Consider the following 18,761-nt stretch of genomic DNA (forward strand, 5'->3'; position numbering starts at 1 on the left):
TGGTAGGGCATCTCCTGTAACCTTTACTTGAGAAGAGACTACTAAATGGACAAAAAGCGTCCTGGCTTTGAGTCAGGTCTCCTGGTTTCAAATCCACACTCCATTTCTTGCAAAAAATATGACCTTAGGTGATTCTAAGCTCCATTTTTGAGCTATGAAGCAGCAGTGGCTTTGTAATAAGGAGTTCCTAAGCTAATTTGGGTGAAGTGATTATTATAGAAAGGACAGTTTAGAGAATCTGTCAAGAAAGCAAGTTGTAGAGAAGTTGCTCAGTCATGTCCAACTCTTTGCGACCCCATGGACTATGATACAGTCCATGGAATTCTCCAGGCCAGAATACTGGAGCGGGTTTCCTTTCCCTTCTCCAGGAGATCTTCCCAGCTCAGGGATCGAACCCAGGTCTCCCGCATTGCAGGTGGATTCTTTACCAGCTGAACCACAAGGGAGGCCCAAGAATACTGGAGTGGGTAGCCTGTCCCTTCTCCAGCAGATCTCCTGACCCAGGAATCGAACTGGGGTCTCCTAAATTGCAGATGGATTCTTTACCAACTGAGATATCAGGGAAACTGTAGAGAAGGAAGTTCTAACTACAGTCTTGAAAAACGGTGAATATTTAGATTAGTCAGGAAGAAAACATAAGAAACTTCTCACATAGATACATTCAGCTTCCTAATTCCAGATGGATTAGAAGAGCTTCTCAAGCCACTCTGCATTTCAACTTCTCTCCGGATTCATGGAGGAAAACACCAAGTCTTACATTCTCAGACTGTGGATTTATTGCCTGGGGTCAAATCATAGAAGCAGAGGTCTACCTGGCTTATTGGCTATGATAAAAGAAAGAGGAAGCCTCAGATTTTTTTATCTGAAAATTGGGAGAATACTCACTGTACAGTTTTGAGAGGATTAAATGAAACAACTTATGCAAGTGTATAATATATACCAACTACTCAATCAATATTAAATTTAAACTCTTCTTATTACTAATATGATCACTTCCCCCTAATGTTTCCTCCTCAAATCCTCACTCTCTGGAGTGTGGCTGCTCCTGCCAGCTCTGCCTTCCTCATCCACCCTTTGCCCTGGGTGGAAGGACACATTCCCTGTTTAAAGGGGGAGATCCTGCGAAGACTGACTATGGAGGCAAGTCCACAATAGACAGAGAGACAATGCAGTCTTGTTCAGGGCAACCACCAACAGTGATGACAACAGCCATCAATAGGCCGGGGTCAAAGATCAGCAGTCCCTCTGTCACGCCATTCTTTTTCTGGCTCCTGATGGAGTTCACAGGAACTCAATCTCAAATCTCAAATCCAATCAAAGCCCATCCATACAGGTCCAAGCTAAGGACACAAAGTGAACAAATTCACAAGGCAAAACAAAGCCTACACTCGATCTTCTGAAAACTAAGTTCCCCATCCCTTTGGCAGTTGTGGAAATATGGTGCAGCCACCAGGCAGGTGGGAGACATGGGGGAAAACTGGTGATTCAGACCTTGGTGATAGGGATTAGGGGTTAGCAAGAGAGCTAGATGGAGATGCTGGACACCCTCAGGAAACACCAGAGTGAGAGCAGCCACAAACCTTCAGGTGAGCATCTGAGGAAGCTTCAAACACAGCACCAATCATGAGCACAGAGGATGTTTCTGACAAAGCTCCTTTCTTGTCTCTGCCTCTTGGAAAACAGGAATATCAGCTCCCTCGGAAACCATTAGTGTAGTTGATGCCCTTCCTATCCTCCTCAGGGCACGAGCATGACATTTGTCCTGGATGCAGCTGGAATCCATTCTTTATGGTGCATTTCATCCCTTGATGCCATTGTCTGCTGGGAGATTGCCCGGATACTGAACGTGTGCAGGCAATACTTTTCAATTACTGTACATACGTTCTGACAATCTGTGCGGCCTTCACCAATTTGCTGTACAATTTGTCTTGATAGTACCCACAAAGCAGGCATTTTGATAGTATGGACAACGTAATGTCTCTCTTTAGTTGCCTGGGAATCCTTTCATAGGCTTCACTCTCTAAAAGAGCTATGCAGATCATCACGTGGAAGAACCCAGAGTGGTCTCCACTGAAAGAGGATGGGAATGGCAATGCAGAACTGTGGACCGGGCCCCTGGGGTGAGTTTGGTCTAGCAGACTTTCTCCTCTGGAAAAGGATGTGTTCAGATCAGGGAAACCCAGCAACTGCATCAGTACGAACAACTCTGCTAGGTAAGCCTGGTACTCTGCTTCCCCTTAATGTGGTTGTTCAATTTGTCTTGGGGATAATCACATTGTGAAAGCAACTGTTTCCAATCTTTTTGCTCAATATTTTAAATATATGGCCTCATTTAATCCTCACAGTAACTATATAAGGTTAATAGAGTTGTCTCTACAGATGAGAAAACTGACACACAGGCTTCAGGAACTTTGTTAGAAGGTAGAACTCCAACAAAAGCTTGGGAGAGTCTAAATTACATGCTTTCAACCACATTGATATCAATCTAGGTTTCTCAAGATACCAAATCTGTCCTCCTCTCTGTTGCAGCTCAGAGCGGTCCCTCAATGGCTGAGGCTGCTACAAAGGGTCTTAGAAGCACAGAGGCAGATCTGGTCACTACTCATAGTTGTTTGGATACAAAATGATGTATAATTTTCCTGTTACATTTCTGTACTTATGTTGTTTCAGACAAAGTTATTTCTCCCTGTTCTGACCTATCCCATGTATCATCATCAGAGGAGTCTGGTCTAGTCAGTTCTCTGCTTGGAGACTTCTCAATGCCTTCTGATCATCCCCAGGGCCAGACCACTCTTGCATGTCTAAAGCTGGCCACATCCTGCTTTCCCAGGCTGACTTCCTACATCTGTTTCCCAGTCCTTGGGTTTCAACTCTGCTCTGTGACTCTCTAGAGCAGCCAGGGTATGAGACCAGAGAAGTTCTGCTTTCAATATTTTGTGGGTCTGCAGAAAGTCTGACTTCAAGAAGGGTTCAGAGGTTTTACAAAGTTTGTAAAGTACTTCTCTAACCCAACTACTCTGTGGATCATTCGCCTGGATGAATGACTCTCCCTACTGTACATCTCTGCTCAATCTCATTCTTCTCTTGAACTTCACTTCCTTCCAACGCTTTCTTTCAATATCTTACAAGTCCTTCAAGGCATGGTTGGAATCTCACTGACTCCCTGTCCTTGATGTTCTTCCATAGCTCTGTGCCTACGCTGCTCCTGTAGAACTTGCCACATCAAACCCTGCGGTGTGGTTATTTGTGCTCGCCTCATCTTGTCTCTCCCACTTGACTGACTCTGATGGTCCATAGCAGGGTTGGGCAGACAAAGACCATGCCCCTATTTCCCTCACTTCTATGTGTCATCTGAGCATCTACTATCACGTTCTGATCATGCCCGGTAGCTAATAAATATGTGCTGATTTGAACTTAACTGATATTGGTAATTCGGTATCACTTGAAGCAGTGAGTTTTGTAAACTGATTGGTAAACACCATCTTTAGTTCTTGAAAACTTTCATGGTTTATTTAAGTCCCATTCAAAAAAGATATGCTGCAGTCCTAACCCCCAGTACCTCAGCATGTGACCTTATTTAGGGGTAATCAAATGAGGTCATTAGGATTAGCCTTAATCCAATACGGCTGATGTCCTTGTGAATAGGAGATATTTGAAAACAGAGATGACGCATATAGAAGAAAGATGATATGAAGACATTAGGGGGAAGATGGGCATCTATAAGCAAGGTAGAGAGACCTGGGATAGATCTTTCCTTCACAGCCCTCGGGAAGAACTTGATTTTGGACATCTGGCATTTAGATGTGTGTGACAAATTTCTGTTGTGTAAACAGCCCATTGTGTGATACTTTGTTATGGCAGCTCTAGCAAAACACTATAGAAGCCAAACGTTATAGGGACCAACAAAAGTAGCCTGTGCCAGCCCTTCTAAATCTTTCGAGCACTCAGCAGTAAAGCAGTAAGTGCTATTTTCATTTGCTTCCTTCAAAGGATCGTTAGCCAGGCATGGAGGTGCCTGCGGTTGTGTGTGTATTTACAGATATCCTTCAGCATGTTGCTTTCTTCAACTGGTGGTCTGCTGAGGGCCAGGCATGGTGCTGAGCTGGGACATGGCCCAAGTTCATTCATGGCTTTAGTTTTCTCTCTTTCCAAGTTTCCAAATTCCTTATGCACAAGAATGGTGACTTTCATTCTCTTTTTCCCTCCCTGGCATGTCTCTATCTCTATGGACACATTGTGAATGTCAAAATAGCAGTGACTCTACACCTCCTCTGAATTCCTGTGTCCTGTCCATCCCTTCTGATCCTCGTCACTTTCTGAGTCTCCTTATAGCTATGTGTGTGTGCTTATTTCATCTTCCCCTCCAGATTATAAACTTTCTAGGCTGGAATCCATGAATGAACAATACCTAGTACTCAGTTATAAATGCATATTATACAATGACTAGGTAAGTGGAGTGGAGGAGAGAGAAGAAAGCAGTGGCTAGATCCCTACCTTGGAAATAATAGAGAGAAGAAGTTCATCCAAAAAGAAAAAAAGGAGGTGGATCATCATTCTTTGACTCTTGGTTTAAACACACGAGGCTGAGGTATGCCTGGGGCTCATTTAAAATTATTTACAGCCACTATGTCAGAATCTAATGGATAGAACCTAAAGATATATGAGGGAACCGATCGAATATTCATTTTGGCTGTCACTGACTACGCAGGACTTCTAAGAAAAACCACTCGTATTAATAATAATAACAATAATGATGATGATGATAATAATAGCTAATGTTTATTGATCTCTTGCTCTGGGTCAGCCTCTATTCTAAATGGTGTTTATATACATCATTTAATTTAATCCTCCCCAAAACTGTATAAGATAGATGACATCTTTAAAATATAGCTTCATGAGATGTTAAATAAAATACTGAAGGTCTCAAGACAGGAACTGGTGGAGGTTCCAACTGGAATTCCAGTCCAGCTGGTACAAAGCCAGAGACCAGACTCATGACCTCTGCAACAAAGACTATTTGTCAAAGTTCCTTGACAGAAGCAGGCGAAAGCTTTAGTCCTGTTGGCAAGGCTGTCTTTTTGTGACAAAAATTATGAAAAAAATTCTGTTTTGCAATGTATCCTGTTTTGTTTTGCAATGTGTAATTTCCTATATATCTATCTGTATCTAATTAAAGAAAGAGAAGCAGAGATTTGGATGGGGACATCTTGGTGAGGATAGAATACCAAATATTTCAGGTAAAGTTTGGTTTTTCATTATCTACCAGTGTCAATAAATGTTCATTTAATTGAATGCATTCAGTTTTCTTGAACAGTCACGATTTATTTCTGGATGGCAGCCTTTGGATGCTGTTTGCTCCTCATGATGATTTAAATCAAAAGACCAGAATCACCATCATCATTGAGACTGGATTTGTGTGAGAGCAGGGAAGGGAGGAATAACTTCGAATTATATCTCACAGAGTGGCCCTCACACACAGTTTAGGGCTTTTAGTTTAGAAGTCAGTGCCTTCTTTTTTTCTTCCCTAGAAAATCATTTGTTTATTCAGCAGATATTTGGGAGTACCACACACCAGTATGCACCCTCCAGGGATACAGTGGTGAGCAAGACAGTCACGTTCTCTGTCCTCACTGAGCTTACAGCCTAGAGGGGGAGACAGTGCTAAACAGTGTAGTCCTGTGTAACAGGAGCAATGATGGCAGAAATAGGGTGCAGCAAGAGCAGGTGGGGATAATTTCCCAGGCCTACGAAGTCAAAGAAACCTTCATAAATTCTAGGATCCTTTGGTAAATTTTTTGAAGAACTAAAATTTTTTAGATGAAAATGAAATATTACTGCATAAAGCATATGACTCAAAGATCCTTTTGTTAAATTTGAAAGATGGCAGAAGGTCTTAAATGTATCCTCTTGGCAAATGGCTAGTTAATCAAATAGGATAAAGCCCACCTCTTGGAGGGTCATTTCAATAGAAGTGTCACCAGCTGAGGAGGGACTGCACTTTCTTCCTCCACCAAATGGATGTTTCCTGAGTCTAGAGATGCCGAATGCTGAAAGAGAGTCTTATTATATATATAAATCTGTCCTGAATGACACCAGGGAGCCTGTTGATTGCTTATTTAAATGCCTTTGCGTCACATTTTCTGTTGGTGTATTTATCTTTTAATCACATATCACAGTAACTGGAGTTACCTGGTAGGAGTTCCTCCATACCAACTTTTCCATCCTTGGATGCAATTTCAGAACAGCACCCCATCAGAAAGAGCAGCAGGATTCTATTAGAAAATCTCCTATCTAATACAGAAATGTAGGTCCTTCACCACAGAATCTTCCAGTTCACAAACGCTGAGCATTTCAATAATATTACAACCCAATAATTCAGTGCAATAATTCTAGTTTTTAAAGAGTATAGTGGATTCATTGCCAATACATAGATCTGGCTTTCCGTGTGTTGAGATGCCACCTAGTGGACTGAATTACATACAAAAAGTAAAACTTATCTTTTATAAGTTAACAATCTAGCAGTTTCTTCCTAACATTTGAGGTCCCAGAGACAAAACTGAGCTAGGCAGAGCTCTTAAGTTTAAAATGTAACATCATATCTTCAGCATAGGTTCAGCTTGAAAGGGATCAGATTTTAAATTCCCTTTAAACATTCTACCAAGGGAGATATAAAAGGAGAGTATCAGAAAATATCGGCATCAAAAGAATTGGTTTTGAGTTATCATTGGTGGTAGTTGAAAGAGAAGCTGATGCAAAATAGAAAGTAGCCTATTTTATCGAAAGGTGATTAAGATTTGGAGCAAATAGAAAAATCAGACTTCAGAATTCAAAGTAGATAACAAATTTAAACGATTCACAACCTCTTATAGGATTAGGCATCTCTGAAGTTCCTCTGCGTTTGGTGAGGGCTGATGTTCGAAGAATGTTTATTGACCATTCACTGTGCTGAGCTCTAAGCTGGAACTAAGAATAATGAACCAAAATGGACAGAAAGAAGAGAGTTATTACTTCAGAACATTCTGGATTTTGCCACTTAATTCTACAGCATGATGTCACTGTTTCACCCATGTTTTCTTTGGGATAATACTAATGGAATTGATTGTTCTGTTCCTCAAGGACAAAGAGCACTCTGCTAGATGATATGAGCTCATTGACTTTCTAGAATTCTAGGACTTGTTGGAGGATTGTAGCATCTACAGCAGGAAGCTTGTTGAAGCAGTTTGATCTTTCCTTTGACTAAAGATCAATCTTACCATCTGCTACCAAGGGCTCTGGGAGTATTCTTCGTACTCACCTGGAGTTGGCTGTGAGTTGCTCACCTTTCACAGCTGGTGTGCTCAAATCGTTTCCGTAAGGACCAGGCCTGAAGCAGTGAAAAAGGCTTATGTTAGCCACTGTCATGTCTGAGTCTTTGCAACCCTACGGACTATAGCCCACCAGGCTCCTCTGTCCATGGAATTCTCCAGGCAAGAACGCTGGAGTGGGTAGCCATTCCCTTCTCCAGGGAATCTTCCTGACCCAGATATCAAAACCAGGTCTCCTGAATCGCAGGCAGGTTCTTTACCATCCATGACACCAAGGGCTCCCTAAAAGACATAGTGCCAATGGAAAAGACCAATGTCCACCAGAGTGAAAATCCAGTGAACACCTTCATTCAGATCACCCCCAGGATTATTTGAGTGAAGGGGGAGAAGTTAAAAGGCTGAGCTGAATGGCTTACTTTTCTGTGATCTTGGTGGAAGAAATAATTGCCTTTTGGCTCCCCAAACCACTCCATGGAAAACAAATCAAAACTCCCAAGAAATCTGAATCTAAAGCCCAACCTGATGCTTTAAAGAGTAAAAAAAAAGAGTTCATGAAAGTGTAGGCACAACACTTCCTACTCCCCCACAACCTGCCCCTACTTTTGATACACTGTTAGTCCTAGGATCCAGCAGTACAATCTCTGTCAAAGATGTATCATGCAAGTGACACGAACCAATAATGAGAGCCCGAGCACTGCAGGTCAGCAGACAGGCTGTTAAAGGTTGGTGAACTCTTGGTGAGAACAGGTCAGGAAGAATAGCAAAAAAAGCAAATAGAGTGCCAGCAACATTAACGGAAGTACAGTGAAGTAGAGAGTGTGAGAGCTCTAGTCTCAGGGACACCCAGGTTTGAATCTCATTGCTACCACTTACTAGTGGTGAGAATTTGGGGTGAGTGACTTAACTTCTCAGAACCTCTGTTTCCTCATCTGTAAAGGAGATAACAACAGAATCTTTGAAAGAGATGTACAGAAGAAATTAAGTATCATAAATAAAATGCTTATCAGTTTTAAATTTAGCTCAGTTAGGTATTATTATATGACTTATGATCATTAATACTGCTGCTGCTGCTAAGTCACTTCAGTCGTGTCCGACTCTGTGTGACCCCATAGACGGCAGCCCACCAGGCTCCCCCGTCCCTGGGATTCTCCAGGCAAGAATACTGGAGTGGGTTGCCATTTCCTTCTCCAATGCATGAGAGTGAAAAGTCAAAGCAAAGTCGTTCAGTCGTGTCCGACTCTTAGCGACCCCATGGACTGCAGCCCACCAGGCTCCTCCATCCATGGGATTCTCCAGGCAAGGGTACTGGAGTGGGCTGCCATTGCCTTCTCCACCATTAATACTGTCATGGGCTTTATTTGGATGCTGCTTGGCTACTGCTAAATGACACAGATTGGGGGGGGGGGTACAGTGTGATAAGTGAGAGAATTCAAAGAGCTTTTGACCAGCTAGCTATATCATGAAATTATGTTGCCCAAGGTCTAAGAAAGTTATGCTGGAAAATCATCACATTAGACTTCAACTATTGAAAGGCCTCTCAAGTGGAAGAAGGGTTAGGCTTGTTTCTTGTAGGCTCAGAGTGACTAAAAGTCAGAAGCATGTATATTTCAGGTAGATAAAGAAGTTTTCGCCTTAGGGTGATCTGTCTGGGAAGGTGGTAAATTTCCTGTCTGTGGAAGTGCTTAAATCTGGATGACTAGTTGTCACAGGTATTATGTTGGGGGGAAGGAGAGAGGGCTACATTTCAAGCACTGGACAAGTATCTGGCCGAGGAGAGTGTCCACATCTCATTCAATCCTGAGATTCTCTTGTTCTAGGATAATGAAGAAGAAGAAGATAAATAAGAAGAAGAAGACAGAGGCAAGAGGAGGAAGGCAGCCATCCTTGTTTTCTTCCTTTACTCCTTTGCTTCTGGGTGATGGGGGATTTAGCAAAGGCCACCACTAGCCCCTAAAACACCTTGGTACAAATTAGAAAAGTGGGAAGAATCTGACTGCAATGCAGGGGACATGAGAGACATGAGTTCAGCCCCTGGCTGGGAAAAGATGCCCTGGAGGAGGACACGGCAACCCACTCCAGTGTTCCTGCCTGGAGAATTCTATGGACAGTGGAGTCTCCTTAGGGTTGCAAAGAATAAGATATGACTGAGGGACTGAGCAAAAAGGAAGGAACTGCTCTGGGCTGATGTACTCTTTAATTGCAGGGCTCAGCGAGATATCGGTGTCTTCCGTGAAATTGCAAGAAGGAGCCTCCTCCTCTGGGCAGGAGTGTGGTGAGAGGAGATGAATTCCAGCCCCCACTTGCCTTCTCAGCTGGGCACTCCTGTGTAGTGGATAGCCTGTACCACTGTGTGTGGCCATCTGAGCTCTAATCGTCTGGTCCCTTCACTCAAGACAAGCTGGCAGGTGCCTTCAAGTCTTCTGCAGCCCCGAGGACCTGGGAATGCGCCGCCAGCAACATGATCATTATGCTCGAGGACACGTGGCCTAAAGTGAAAATTCTATGGAATGTGTTACAGAAGGCTAGATCAGGAATGATGGACATTTATGGGCTTTGGCTGCCAGAGTAAATATTCCTTTATTATAATATCCTAATTTCTTCTCGTGTCCATGATTGAAGTAAAAGTGTAATTTCAGGGCTGATCTTCTACAGATTTTCTTTTTTCTGCCCCCTTGCACAGTCAGGATTGGACATGTAAACTGAGCTTAGTCAAATAGGTGTCATCTCTTTGGAGACTTGGGATTTGGGCTTTGTGACCTGCGAATGATACAGAGCCACTCACCTGCCTGGCTGTCCTAGACGCCAGAGGCTTCTGTGTCCCCTTGCTCTGCTTCCTGCCTTCTGCTTCGTGGGCTTCCTATTTTCAAGGCCGGTATCCCCCCATCCTGTAAGGCTCCTGCTAATCTTCCAGTGATCTCCTGGTTGCTTATTTGTCAATAGTAAATTTCCATAGCTGGCAACCAAGAACTCTAACTAAAATACCAACATACAAGTTGATAGTAGCAGGCATCGATTAACAATATGAAGGGCTTCCCAGGCGGCACTGGTGGTAAAGAACCCACCTGCCAGTGCAGGAGACGTTAAGAGATGTGGGTTGGATCTCTGGGTTGAGAAGATCCCCTAGAGGAGGGCATGGCAGCCCACTCCAGTAACCTGGGGAATCCCATGGACAGAGGAGCCTGTCAGGCTATAGTCCATAGGGTTGCAAAGAGTCAGACACAATTGAAGCAATTTAGCACACACACGTTAAAAATATGAAAGTCTTGCAAGTCAAAATCTCCACTGCTAAAGGTCAAACTCTTTCCATGCTGGGATTATGTATCACCTGCTATTCCAAACTCCATTCCTAGAATAACAGTAGTTATCATGTTAATGTTACATTTACAGAGCATTAATTGAGTGTTAGGCTAAGGGTTTTATATACATCACCTCATTGAATTCTCACCACAACTCTTTTAAAAAAAATACCAATATTATACTCATTTTTAAAAGATAAGGAAATTGTGGTTTAGAATAATTTACTCAATATCAATTTAAGAAGTGGCAGAATCAGTATTTAAACCCAAGTCTGGGTCACTTCAGGACCTGTGCTTATACTCACTCTAATATTCTGCCTCTTGTTCCCCATTATTTACTTATACATAGTGAATACTTGATCATTATTTCTTCAAATAATGAAATAGTCACAATAAATCAAATAATGAAAGTGAAAGTGTTATTAGTCCCTCAGTCATTTCCAACTCTTTATGACTGTACTGTCCATGGGATTCTCCAGGCAAGAACACTGGAGTGAATTGCCATTTCCCTTCTCCAAGGGATCTTCCTGACCCAGGGATGGAACCCAGGTCTCCCACATTGCAGGCAGATTCTTTATTCAGATACTAGGAAGTTGAAAAAAGCAGGTATTTACAAGCGATGAACTAGCTCTAAGAAGTCTTAAATTCAGCTCACGTACGTAGCCGTGTCTCAGCATTTGCTCTTTACATGTTCCAGTCAGGAGACCATGCTCCCCCATTCCTGGCGCTTGGAAGCAGTTGGACTACCTCAGCTGGTCTTTCCTGCCTGTTAAATATCCCCTGGACTGAGCCCTCTCCAAGCTCCCAGCAAGTTCATTAGTTACCTGAAAATACCTACCTCATCTGTCATCAACACTCAAATGGCCTGCGGGATTTTTCATTTCCACTCCATTTTCCAAACCCTTTCTAGCGTTTACCTCCCACATCTGGAATCAATCCTGACCAGAAGCAAAAAGCTGAACGGTTGGGCTCCTCCTGGGGCGGCCTTTCTCCAGAGGAGTGACAAGAATATGTCGCGGATGAATTAGCCATTCTCTTCTAGAGGAAGCCGCCGTGGCAGAGGCAGTTTTCATGCATTTTAATTTGCTCATTTACCCCCTTCGTCTTTACTTGTTTAAGCAAAATATTTAGTTTAACATTTTCAGTCATTACAGCCTAAAAAACGCTCGTGCTTGAATACTAGATTTATTTGAGTTGCAAATTGTGAGAATCCTTTAAAAATACCTCAGCTCATTATCCTTTTATCTGTCTCTGTAGAAAAGATGTTAGATAGAGTCTCAGAAAACACTGCTGACTTTCAAGCCTCCTACCGCCGCCCACACCCCTGTTTCTGTCTGTCTGATACCCACTCCAGAGAGAGAGAAAAGAGTGTATCAGTTTGCCAATTACAACGAAGTCAATTACAGGATTTTGATTTTATGCTCTTTTCTTTTTCTAAGCAGCCTGGAGGCCAACATCATAGACTTCTAGAATTGCTTTCAGGTGACAATTTTCAGATCCTTGCGAAGAAAAGATACTTTATTCGAATTTTTCTTCCTTCCTTCGTTCCTTTTCTCCCCGCCACCCCAACTTCTTTCTTTCTTTCTTTCTTGGTGGGGACTGAATAAGAAAAGGCCACCTCAGGATATTAAATTCTTTGGAAATATCTTCACGGATAAAAAAAAAAAATTAAAACCCCCAAAACAAATGGTGATGAAAGCTGCTTTCTGACAGCCCCTAGGAGAATATGTGTATGCATATGGAAAAAGTCAATCTCTTGATTAGATAAACTGCATTATTTTAGTAATATGGCACATCCTGTCCTTAATTTTAAATAACCAAAAGATTGTTTTTTAATAGTTCTAGAGGAAACAACAATTAGAAACATCCAAGATGTCCAATATATACCAAGATTCAGCCCTCGGCACCTGCAGGGAGATTATCTCTGCTGATGAAGTGAAATATGACTATGGATAATAGAAAGTTACAGAAAACGTGAGAAAAAAAATAATGAGAGGCAATGAGGAAGCTCGAAGTTTTCTATAAAAGAATTCATGATTTAAGAGAGTGAATCTGAATATTTTTGTCCTGTTTTCTTCAAAGTCGGGAACTGAGCTGGGAAGAGGTTTCGAAGCAGAGTTAGCTTTACGAAATGGGAAAGGGTCTTGGCCGGTGCCGGTCAAGGTGCTAAGAGCCTTCTGTGCCGTGATGGCCTCCATTGCGCAACCCCGCACGTGTGCTAGGCACGGTGGGGAATGCGAACCAACGCCCCCACTCTCCTTTTCTTACACCACCGGGCAATGCAATGGGGAAACCGCTGAGAAAGCAAATCCAACCTCCGGATTGAAGGAACAAAAACAATGTGAACAGTGAGCTCTTTGAAAAGAAAACTGCTTCCCTATGGTAGAAAATAAGGGGCAGGGGGCCCAGGCACGGAGCCCAGCAAGCAAGGAAGGTGGGCCCTGGGGAGTGTGATATTACACAGGAACATAATGGAGTAGACTTCATACTTGTCTAATTACTGGAGCTATTAAAATCTCTATAATTTAGATTCAGGCAAAAAAAAAAAAAAAAAGCTTATATAAATGCACACACGTGCTCCTGATTGGATTTTATGAATCCACTCCTCTAGATTCTGAAAGGACACCACCCTGCTGTGTACATGTGGCCGCTAAACCTGCACGACCTCCTTCCTCTGGCCCTGCCCCGGCCTCCAGACGAGTGTACTCTGTTACTGTAATAAGCAGTTAGGTTAGATAAGGCGACAGGTGATGGGATCATCTGTGTTGAAGCCGAATTAGAATGCCTCGGTCAACGGATTTAATCTAAACCAAATGCTTTGGGATTCTGAAAGCTCCAGCAACAGAGAAAATGTAAGTTTTATATTCGCCCAAGTTCAAACAGAGAGCAGACAGAGAGCTTCCAGAAGCTCAAAGAGTGGTAGCAAAAAAAAATGTTGTTTCTCCTGAGTTCAATCAAAGAAACAAGTAGAGTTGCTCTCTTTTTTCTTCAGCCGTACTCTCTTTTTTCTCAACCCAGAGGAGGGTTATCCTCTGAATGCCAAACTGAACTTGATCAAAGAAGTTCTTAGCACATAGTAGGTGCTCAAATTAATTAATTAATTAATTTAAGAAATTAGTACTTCTCGAATGGACAAAGGGAGTGGTGGTCAGTGTGGGAGTTTAGGGCCCAAGCTTTCAGCATCAGGCTTTACTTTGCCCCTTCTTCAGTGCCTCAGTTTCCAGATCTGCAAAATGGAGCTGATACTACTTGTGAGGACTGAACAGGTTAATGAATGTAAAGAACTAGCATAGTGCCTTATACAAAGCGGGTATTTTCACAGCTGGTACTCACTGCCTCTGGCATCTGCACGTCCACCTGTGGGTGACATGTCCCCTTCTGACAGCCTGGTGGTGATGGTGGAGGTCAGTGATGACAAGGTTTTCTTGAGCCACCGAGAGAAAGAAACAGAAACTCAGCAACATTTCTGCAGACATCTCAACATTGGTCAGACTTCACCTCTTCCGGCAGCCAGCACACCAAAATGTTTAGTCTTCTGTTGAATCAGATAACATTTGCCAGTTTGTAGTCAAGATACAGATAGGATAGGTGAGTTTCCCAAGGTCACACAGCTTGATGAGAACAGCATACGTAATTCCTTACTTACTAACTCCAGGTCCACTGTGCTCTTCCCAGAATTGTAAAAAAGGAGGCTTTCAAAGTAGCAAATAAGCTACTATTCTCTGGAAATGATACTTTTATAACGCTGCTCCTCAATCCTCTGAACAAATTGTTTTTGACAGTCATGTGCATTTGGATATTAACTTGTCCAGTCACTTTCTATTCGTTTATCCAATGTTCATTTCTTCATAGCATTTATCCCCGGTTGTTTCCTTACCTCTTAATTTGCTTCCTTTTTAAATCAGTTGTGTGCCTTCACTAGGCCAGTAAGGTCTGCGAGAACTAAGAGTGTCTCATTCGATATAGCCTCCAGAGCAGTGCTGGAATATCGCAGAAATTTCATTATCATTACATCAATAAGCAATTCAAATTTCCTCTGAGTATAGGGCATTCCTTGCTGCTCAAATGCTGAGTAAACCAGAATCCTCTAAATATATGTTATCAATACACCCCTTTAAAATAATTTTTGCTAACTTTCAACTACATAATTTGACCCCTTCTCCCCTAATGAGGCGGAGAAGGCAATGGCACCTCACTCCAGTACTCTTGCCTGGAAAATCCCAAGGACAGAGGAGCCTGGAAGGCTGCAGTCCATGGGGTTGCTAAGAGTTGGACACGACTGAGCGACTTCACTTTCACTTTTCATTTTCATGCATTGGAGAAGGAAATGGCAACCCACTCCAGTGTTCTTGCCTGGAGACTCCCAGGGATGGGGGAGCCTGGTGGGCTGCCGACTATGGGGTCACACAGGGTCAGACATGACTGAAGTGACTTAGCAGCAGCAGCAGCAACCCCTACTGAGGATCAGAAGGTACCTTCTCCCAACTTACTTGAGTGTCATATAACCCTTCCCCCACTGGCCACAGGGCAAGTCTGAGATGTCTTAGTTTGCACCCATGAATGAAAGCAAGCCCATAATTTTGATGCCTTAAGTCCTGGAGTGTGATGGTCCTTTACTTCTAGTAATGGAGAAGTCCCCTCCTTCATTTCAGCATTAAAATTCTATAAAATAAAAATTATCTTGGGATTTCCCTGGTGGCCCAGTGGCTAAGATTCTGTGCTCCCAATGCAGGGGGCCCGAGTTCGATCCTTTGTCAGGGAACTAGATCCCACAAGCCCCAACTAAGGATCCCGTGTGACACACGAAGACCCAGTGCAGCAAATAAATAAATGACAAATATTATCTTATTTGAATTATTAGTCTGTGAGCTCTTTCTCCTACAAGAATACAATGGTGCTTACTTCTTTTATATCTGTATGAGATCATATGCCTAATTTTGAAGATTACTCCTTTCTTCAGGTCAAAAAAGGAAAAAATGATTTTTCATGCTTTATCTCATCTGATGCAAAAAACAGCTTTTGGAGGGTAGAAGGAAATATTATTCTCATTTCACAGATGAGAAAATAGATATGTCCCATGGGTAGTAAGAAGCACAGTAAGGGTTGAAACTCAGCTCCTCATTTGATGCTTAACAAAGATTTAATGAGCACCTACTGTGTTGCAGACTCCATGCGGGGCTCTGGGAACACAGCAGAGAGCACTCAGGGCACTGTGCAGGCATCTTTAGTTTCAGATCCATTGTCTTCTTCTAATCGGCGAACTCCAGCCAAGGACAGTGAAATTAAATCAGAATCCAACTTATTTTCATATAAAGATTTTACTGTTTTAAGGAAGTTTCTAAACAAAACCTTAAATGGGGGTTAAATAACATTTTAACATTGTTTCTGACTGTACAGCACACATTGACTAAATTAAGTGAAGTAGAGTCGTAACATGACTTGGAATAAAATAATCCAAGCATCTAAACATTTGACAATGTCACTATTTTATGAAAGAGGAGAAAGCACAAATGGGGGTTCTCAGGACACTGTGTTTCACTTCAGCTGAGCAGCAGTGACTTCGGGGCAGGTTCTGAACACCTGCAGCCACTCATCTGCTCAGTTTCAGCTCCCAGCTTCCAGGGCTGTCGGCGTTCCCTGTTATTCTCCTGACAGACAAAAGGGAAACAGCATGTATTCCCTTCTGTCTAAAAGAGTAGCAAGTAAAAATGGCTTTGTGATTGTAAGAAACGTCGACTTAATTAGCTTTTTCCTTCCAGGTAATAAGTGCTTTCTCTAAGGAATGCCCAAAATGAACAACACTGTTTGAAGAAGTTTATCTTTCCTTATCTTTTCCCACTTAAGAGCCGTAGATGCAAAAACCACAGTCAAAGATGTTAAGAAATCATCGCGGTTTATCATTTTTGAATACAGCAAGGTAACATTACCACAGTGAAAGTTAGAATCTGCCTCTGCTGATGTTTTGAAATGTTCCACTGAGAGGTACGGATCCTATGTCCCCCTGCAAACCTTAAAGATGTCAGAAATATTTTCTATCAGTTCCTTGTTTGGAAGTTCACTAATGTTTTTCTGGTGGGTCTGTGAACGCCATGAAACGGCATGAGAAAATTATTTTTTGTATGTCATTTTGTAAGTTTATGGCTTTTCCAAAAATGCTCAAAGGAGTACATGAACCAAAACAGTATGGCTCCTTTACAACCGTCTACTGAGGTTTTGAATGTTGTCAATACATCCATAAGTCATTTCACATAATTTTTGGATGTTTCTTCTAACTTGGCATTTGAGACCAAAATGTATAATCATCATAGACACATTTTAAGAATATGTGATGCCTAGTTTACACCATGAAATTTATTTCATTTGCTCAGTTTTGAAGTGTTTCTTGCCTCTGAAAAGCAGGAGGGACTAACTATAACTCGATTTAACTTGACTCTGAGGACTATAGCTCCTCAACAGCTGACTGAAACACAGTTCTATACAGCAGACCCTCTATTCCCCTTGTACTGCTGTAATTTTGGTTTGTGGTTTAGCACAAGGGTGGAAGTTGGCTGAACCTTGTCTTCCCATCACGTTGCTCTGGTAGTGGGGCTGCTGGGCATTGTCACTGAGCCCCGTCCCGAGTAAGTAAAAATAAGGTTCTCAGGCAATGGCACCCCACTCCAGTACTCTTGCCTGGAAAATCCCATGGACAGAGGAGCCTGGTAGGCTCCAGTCCGTGGGGTCGCGAAGAGTCAGACACGACTGAACGACTTCACTTTCACTTTTCACTTTCATGCATTGGAGAAGGACATGGCAACCCACTCCAGTGTTCTTGCCTGGAGAATCCCAGGGACGGGGGAGCCTGGTGGGCTGCCGTCTCTGGGGTCACACAGAGTCAGACACGACTGAAGCGACTTAGCAACAGCAGCAGCAGCCCTCTAGGCAATTGTCATCTACTTGGAGAGAAAAAACGTGCTCAGTATATAGGCATCTTTTCCCCCAACAGTCCATGCTATAGAATGGAAAATTTACTGAGTGTATACAGGTTTTCACTAGAATACAAAATCCCTGTGGCTAACACTGCCCATTAATTATGTCTTATTGTGAATTTATGGATAACTAATCAGTGTCTGCCCATGAAAAACACAGTTATTTTGAAGGATAAATTCTAGCATTAAATTTTTAAGTAAACTACTCAGATTTCTTTTGGATTTTCCTAAATTCGAAGTCTTCAGCAATCTTCAGCAATTGGACTTTCTATCACGGTTTTCTGTTTCCAAGTAGGTGGAGAAAGTTTTCTTTCCTGTAAGGGGGAGAGGGAGAAAGACAGACAAGGGGGGGGGGAATAAATATATTATACACATACACACATATATACACTTATTTATATACAAATGCACATATATATGAAGTTCAACAGAAGTTGCTACTTTAAAAATATTTGTCAGAATAGGTGCATTAAAAGTTGATAAGGTTTGTAAAATTTATAGAGGCATTGCCTTCAAGGCCTGATGTGAGTTATGAAATCTAATTTTGTTTTCATAGCTCTGTGATAAAATTTTATCATTGTTATAAAAGGGGTCTTTACTAAGACTGACCGGAAATCTGAACTATCTGGCCAGGCAATAAAAACACATTCCTTAGCTGCAAAGTGTCAGACAAGCAAGGTTTAACTGAAATTGATCGATAAGTCTTCCTTTCACAGTTGAGTGCATTCACTTTACCTCATAGGATAATAGTTTTTTTTTAATGGTTTTTCCATTAATATCAGACTTCAGTGTTAGTAAGAAACAAGAAAGACATAAAAGGGAGAGAGACATGCCATCAAGAGAGAGTGTTGCAATCTTTAATGGTAGAGCACCTGTGCTCAGATGAAGTGCTTGTGTGAGTGAGGGTTCAGACTTTCATTACTGATTGTTATGGGTGGAATTGTGCCTTCCCACCAAAAATCCACATGTCAAAGTCCTAAACTCCAGTATCTCAGGATGCACTCTTATTTGGAAATAGGGTCATTGCAGATGTAATTAAAGAAGATGAGGTGCCCTAATCCAATATGAGTGGGGACTTTTGGACACAGGACATGTGGACGGTGCCACATGAAGATGAGGCAGAGATTGGGACGATGATTCTACAAGTCAAGGAACACCAGACTGTCTGCAAATCACCAGAGGCCAGAGCAGAG

At 42.2% G+C, this 18,761-nt stretch overlaps 1 protein-coding gene across 1 annotated transcript in view; it reads right to left on the reverse strand.

Annotated features, from left to right (window-relative positions):
* Positions 1 to 15,882: 15,882 nt before the first annotated feature.
* DCDC1 (doublecortin domain containing 1) overlaps positions 15,883 to 18,761 on the reverse strand; it is a 476,813-nt gene continuing 473,934 nt past the window's right edge. Inside the window, exon 39 of the mRNA XM_060400033.1 lies at positions 15,883 to 17,882. The gene's annotated coding sequence lies outside the window, so the exon portion shown is untranslated. The remainder of the gene's footprint in view (positions 17,883 to 18,761) is intronic.

This window comes from Ovis aries, chromosome 15, assembly GCF_016772045.2.
Source record: "Ovis aries strain OAR_USU_Benz2616 breed Rambouillet chromosome 15, ARS-UI_Ramb_v3.0, whole genome shotgun sequence".
Classification (NCBI taxonomy): Eukaryota; Metazoa; Chordata; class Mammalia; order Artiodactyla; family Bovidae; genus Ovis; species Ovis aries.